Source organism: Rhinolophus sinicus, chromosome 1, assembly GCF_057876585.1.
Source record: "Rhinolophus sinicus isolate RSI-liver-muscle chromosome 1, RSI-T2T, whole genome shotgun sequence".
NCBI classification, from domain to species: domain Eukaryota; kingdom Metazoa; phylum Chordata; class Mammalia; order Chiroptera; family Rhinolophidae; genus Rhinolophus; species Rhinolophus sinicus.
In genome coordinates, this window is record NC_142501.1 from 210228455 (window position 1) to 210235217 (window position 6763).

Sequence of the window (6763 nt, forward strand, 5' to 3'; positions counted from 1 at the left end):
GGGGTAGTGCACTGTTTACATCTTGGTTTATTTCCTTCCAGACGTCTCCCTCTGCAGTCAGGTACAAATAAATTTACCACTTAAGCATTCTCTAATCAGCTCATACCATACATGCTTCTTGGCCTTTTCACAGAGCAGATTGTCATACTCATCTTCCCTTGTCAGAAAAAAGGGCGGGTTGACATTGACGCTCTGAATCCCTGTCTCCTATTCCCATCACATCCCTTCAAGTTGAGGAAGTCTGTGAAGAGCCCAGCCCAGTCCTGGTCAGATAGCGGGCGCTGCACGAAAATGCCCTTTTTCTTGACTTCACAAGGAAATCTATGGGTCGCTTTGGCCGCTTTGTGTCGAGTTTTCTTCCAGCCACCAGGTGGCGGTATAGTCCCTCACAAAAAGCAGCGGTGGGGGGAGGGGCATGGGTGACTTGCGTGGGCCGCGCGCCATGTTGCCAAAGCACCTGCAGATCACAAAGCACGTTCACCCATCTGAGCCCCTCTCAAGCTCCCTAAGAAGCTTGGCCAGGTAGCACTCTCTCTCCCCAGTTTGGAGGAATGTATCCTAAGAAGGGCGGTCACTTGCTCATTTATTTTTCATCCTTGTTGAGTGCTGACAATATGCCCGACTCCAGTGTCCACACAGGAGATGCCCTGGGAGCCACGCGGCCTACGCCTTTGCCCTCACGGCTCTAAGAGGAAGCTCCATTCAACAGCTTCGTGAACTCTCACAGTTCCCGGGTCCTCCACGTCTCCTCTGTACAGATGGGCTTAAAAAATAGCTCCAAGTCATATGTGACCCTTGAGGACATGATTCTGAGTAAAAGAAACCAGACATAAAGGTCACACGTTGTAAGAGTCCATTTATATGAAATGTCTATAATAGGCAAATCCCTAGTGAAAGAAAATAGATTAGTGGTTGCCAGGGATTGGGGGAGGGGGAAGGAGAAGTGACTGCCAATGAGTTTGGGGGTTCCACTTGGGATCGTGGACCCCAAGAAAGAATGAATCTGCTAAGGAGGACTCCTTGTGGTCAATCGGGCCCACGTTCTTAGTCAGAGTCTAGCAGCCATTGTGTGTGTGTGTGGGGGGGGGGGTCTTCCACACACGCTGCGTATCAGGGAGGCAGCCACAGACGGAGCTGCCAAGCCTCCTGCACGGTTCCTGTTAGCTGAACCCACCTTTATAAAGCAGTTCCTGGAATCGTATTTCCACCAACGGCCTGAGTCCTGCCCCATCCAACTGGAACAGCACAGCTATATCCTCATCTACATCTTTACTAACCAATCAGAGCATCTCCATAACAACAAATCACCACAGTGCTTTTTGGACCAATCAAACTGTGTGAAGTTGGAGTCCTCATTTGCATAGAAATGGACCAGGGATGGGAACTTCTCTCTATATAAGCCAGCCTCCCCTCTGTCTTGATGGACACTTTCAGTTTCCGCTGAAGTCTGTGTTTCTCCTACTGGAGCTGCCTCACTCGAGCTGCTTCACTGGAATAAAGTCTCTCCCTTCACCACACCACAGAATGGGGACTCCTGTTGGCATTGAATTGGTGGCAGCCATCTTTTGTTGACAGGATGATGAAAAAGTTCTGGAACTGGACAGTGGTTGTTACGGACTGAATTATGTCTCTACTGCCCCCCAATAATGAGGTCGTAAGGCTGAGGTCCCGCCTACAGAACTGGTGTCCTTATAAGAAGAAGAGCCCCCAGCGCTAGTCAGGAAGTGGGGACTGGGTCTTCCCTCTGCTCCCCTGTGGTGACCTCAGTGAGTTAAAGCACCTGCAGGGTGCCCGGAGAGGGAGAAATGAGACAGCTGCCTGATCGCCTCATGTCTGCCTAACCCCCTTCTGTTCGCTTCCCGCTACCTTCAGGACACAAATATCCTGATGGCCTCACCATCTCCTGAGAATTCGCTAAACCGGCTGTGCCTGGCAGACAGACAACAGAAAGGAATTTTGAAAATTCTGCCTCTCTAACAGACCCCTGGCTATCGAATCTATTGTCTTGTGCAAGATGCATTCTGCATGCCAGAGTCGGAATAGACCTCGATCGTTCTCTGCTTCCTCTGCACTTTTCCTAGTCTCACTCGCATCCCCACCCAAGGCAGCTGGATGCTTTGAGGTTCACGGAGGAAGGTCGCGTACTCAGAGGCAAAAGAGAAACAAAATAAGTTTCAAAATAGTGCACCTTATAGATGAACATGCAAATGTAAACCTGATTCCTCCTGGGCCAGTAGGAATGGAAATGATTCTTGTCTATGGTTGTGGAAATTCTGTCCTGGCCAGCACAGCTTCCATCGGCTCCTCTCCCAGCTATGAAAAGCCGGCCCTGGCTCCAATTCATACTCATTTCAGTTCCTGATATGAAATGCATCTGTTCTTTGAATTCTCTGCTGAACCAGTGAGAATATCTGCCTCGTTCCCTCCCCGATGAATGAGTTAAATTAAATCCTTAACACATATTCATTTTTATATCTGTATGAGAGGCATGATTTTACCTTTTTTTGAAAATTATTTTTATTAACAGAGTTCTGAAAGCAAAGGTTTGTTCAGAAGGAGACAAAATTCTCTCGTTTACCATTTAATTTATGCCTGAATTTGTTAGATTTCTAAACATAGAGTGTATTAGTTTGCTAGGGCTGCCCTAACAAAGTATCACAGGCTAGAGGGAATTTATTGTCTTACAGTTTTGGAGACTAGAAGTCAAGATCAAAGTACGGACAGGTTGCTTTCTCCTGAGGCCTTTCTCCTTGGCTTGCGGGTGGTCACTTTCTCCCTGTGTCCTCACATGGTTGTCCCTCTGTGTATGTGTGTGTGTGTGTGTGTGTGTGTGTGTGTGTGTGTGTGTGTGTCGGGGTTGGAGGGCAGTCTGTGTCCTGACTCTTTTTATAAGGGTGCCAGTTGTATTGGACCAGGGCCCACCCAAGTGACCTCATTTTACCTTAATCATTTCAAGGCCCAATCTCTAAACATGGTCACATTCTGAGGTACTGGGGGTGAGGGCTTCACCATATGAATTTGGGGGGACATGAGTCAGCCCATAACAGAGCAGGCACACAGGAGGGCCAGAGTCCATGGTATGAGGAGAGGCCTGGAATCCTCAGCGGGACCCGGCAGACGCAGCTGCCCCACTGCCCTGGGCCTGTGCCAACAATGTGCCAAGTGACCCAATTAAGGAATCTGCCTATGGTTCCCAAACCCAAGAGGCCACAGCAGCAAGGCCAGTGACAGACAAGTCCGCCTGCTAGCGGTCATTTCTCTGTTGGTCTCAGATTCACCAATTACTGGGTGATTTTATCAGGGCCATTGGCTCTAGACTGCCTGACCCTCCCACTGAAGGAAAGATGACAGACAGTGGACTATCGGCTGTGAGGGGAGGTGCTTCTTCCTGCTGCCTGGCCCTATTGCTGCTGGTTTGGCCTCAGGGTTCTCCAAACAATCTTGGCCATGGGACCTTCAATTCGTGGCATGTCAGGTGGGCGCCCAATCCTCAGAGCAGAAGAAACCAAGTACTCTGGTTCAAGGAGGTGGGGGTCAGAGCCCGGTGTGCAGGGCCTCACCACTCTGTCCCCCACCAGCCTTGAACCCTCAGGGGGCTCCCTGAGACCCCCAGGGACTCCCATGAAAACCACTGGCCTCAGGTGGGTCATTGAGTCTCCTGCCATTTGGACATCAACAGAGGACAGTCCTACTATGTCGTTACTTATCAAGACCAGCCTCACTCCAAGACAACTGCAGAAACAAGCATATTTTTGTCTTTCTAAAATACACAAGGAGGCGGACGGGTGGCTCTGTTGGTTAGAGCATGAGCTCTGGGCAACTGGGCGGTTCGATTCCCACATAGGCCAGTGAGCTGCGCCCTCTGCAACTAGAATGAAGTCAATGAGCTGCCGCTCAGCTCTGGGGTGGCCAGATGACTCAGTTGTTTGGAGCGCGGGCTCTCAACAATAAAGTTGCCAGTTTGACTCCCGCAAGGGATGGTGGGCTGTGCCCCCTGCAAATAACAACAGTAACTAGACCTGGAGCTGAGCTGCGCCCTCCACAACTAAGACTGAAAGGACAACAACTTGACTTGGAAAAAGTCCTGGAAGTACACATTGTACCTCAATAAAGTCCTGTTCCCCTTCCCCAATAAAAATTTATAAATACCTAAATAAAACACACAAGGAGACTGAGACAAAGAGAAAATAGAGACAGGTGATAAGTGGAACCAGGGGTGTGGGTGTTATCTAGAAATGTGTGGCGTGGTGTTATGGCTGGTGCTGGACTGCAAGTTTGTGTCCCCCCAAATTTACACGGTGAAGCCCTGACACCCGCCCCCGCAGTGTGGCTGTATTTGAAGATGGGGTCTCTAATGAGGTGAGTGAGGTGAAATGAGGCCATAACGGCTGTGATCTGATAGGTTTGGCTTCCTTATAAGAAGAGACACCAGAGAGCTTGCTCTCTTTCTTCCCACGTGCGTACACGGAGACAAGGCCGTGTGAAGACGTAGTGAGAAGGCAGCCACATCCCTCAAAATTTCATATGTTGAGGTCCTTACCCTCAGGGCCTCAGAATGTGATCTTATTTGGAAATGGGGTTGTTCAGCTATAACTAGTCAAGATGAGGTCACACTGGAGTAGGTGGGCCCTGCCCCAGTGACTGGGGTCCTTCCCAAAAGGAGACATTTGGACACAGACACAGGGAGAACATCATGTGAAGACTGGCTCTGCTGCCACAAACCAAGAAACTGGGAAAGAGGTCTGGAACAGGTCTTCCCCTAGCGCCTTCACAGGGGCATGGCCCGGCCACCACCTTGGCCTTGGACTTCCAGCCTCCAATACTGTGAGACAATAATTGTCGCTTGTTTAAGCCCCTCGATTTGTGGTACTTTGTTATGGCAGCCCTAGCAAACTAATACCATACTGTCCTGCCAATCAATACACATGAACTTCACCTTGAGCCATGAAGTTCCTGGTGGCCAGAGCAAAGAAAGAATCTGTTACTGGAATCTCAGCACCTCTTGTGGGCTGAGCCGGCCACCTCAGCAGAACCGTAAGTCCAGGGTGCTTAGCACGATGCCTGGTACCCAGGTAGTGCTCAAAAGGAAATGTTACCTGCTATGTTTATTATTGTTAATTTTTCTTATTTTTAACTTTTTAGCCACGGAATTTTTTTCCATGAACTCATCGCTTTGGGAAACAGTAGGCTAGAAACTCAATTCCCTCCCAGTTCTGTGATTTTAAGATTTTACACTCCTCTTTCGGTAGCTAGTGTTGGTTTTCATTCCAGAGAAATAGCTGACATGGGACTTCATGGGCTGTGGACTCGGGCCAAACCACAGCCCTGGCGAGGCCAGCGAGGTACCAACGGAGAGGAGACCTGCCCAGGCGCGTGTGACAGGGACCATCCCGGGTATTTGCAGATGTGGCCGGCAAGGCCAGCCCCAGAGCAGTGAGGGCCTCGTCTGTGCTCTGGCTTGTGTTCCCTTCTGGCTGAGCCAAGAGGCCTCAGGCAGTTTGTGTTTTGCTGCTTCCTGCTGTGCAACCTCTGGAAAAGCAGGTGGCCTCTCTGGGCTTGCTCTCTTCCTGTGTGAAACGATGGGGTTAGACCAGCAGGAGTTTCCAGGACATCCCGTGCTCACTCAGACCTGCTCACGGGAAGGGAGGTCTTTAACTCCCCCAAACTAAAGAACCCCAAAGCTCCTTCAAGAGTAAATGTTCTAGAATGTCATCATTTCCGCTACAAGCCCTCAGACCGTGCCTCTTCCATCCTTTGATGCTTTTGTTCTCACAGTCTGGTGGGTCTTTGAGTTGGTCACTGAGTGTCCGTCTCTCGCAGGTTTGTGCCCCTTCAGAGTAGACATGTGGGCGGTCCCCTCACAGCACCAACACCGTCACTCAGGTCACTCAGTCACTCTCCCGTGTGACCCCACTGATGCACTGCGGCCCCAGGGCCTTTGCAAGGCACAGACCCAGAGAAGGGGCGCTTTCCTGCCTCGCAGTGACACACAGGGCAGTGGTCACCTTCTCATCTCTCCAGCCACCCCGTAGGTACCCCCTGTTGCCGGGAGCACAGTAAATGCCGAAAAATACGTATTGATTTTGTGAAATAAAGAACAAATCTGACCTGATACCCATTAGGGTGGCTACTATCAAAGAAACAATACATAGCAAAAGGTGGCGAGGCCATGAAGAAATTGGAACCCTCGCGCAGCGTGCTTGGGAATGTAAAATGGGGCAATCACTGTGGAGAACAGCATGGAGCGTCTTCATTTTTTAATTAAAATTATTTTTAAAAAATTAAACATTGATCCAGCAAACCCACTTCTGGGTATATATCCAAAAGAATTGAAAACAGGGTCCCAAAGAGCTGTTAGCACAACTGTTCATAGCAGCATTATTCACAACAGCCAACAGGTGGAAACCACCCAAGGGTCCACGGGCCAATAAGTGAATAAAGAAATCGTGGGCCATCCACACAATAGGATATTATCCGCCTTAGAGAGGGAGGAAATCCTGTCACATGCTGTAACACGGATGGAGATAGAGGACATTATGCTTAGTGACATCAACCAACCACAAAAAGACAAAATCATAGAGACAGAAAATAGAACGGTGGGTGCCAGGGGTCGGGGAGCTGTTTCATGGGCACAGAGTCTCAGTCTGGGGGATGGAAAGTTCTGGAGACAGTGGCGCTGACGGCTGCACAACTATGTGAATGTACGTCACACTACCAAAGCGTAACTTAAAAATGGTCAAGACGGTACATTTTATATGTGTTT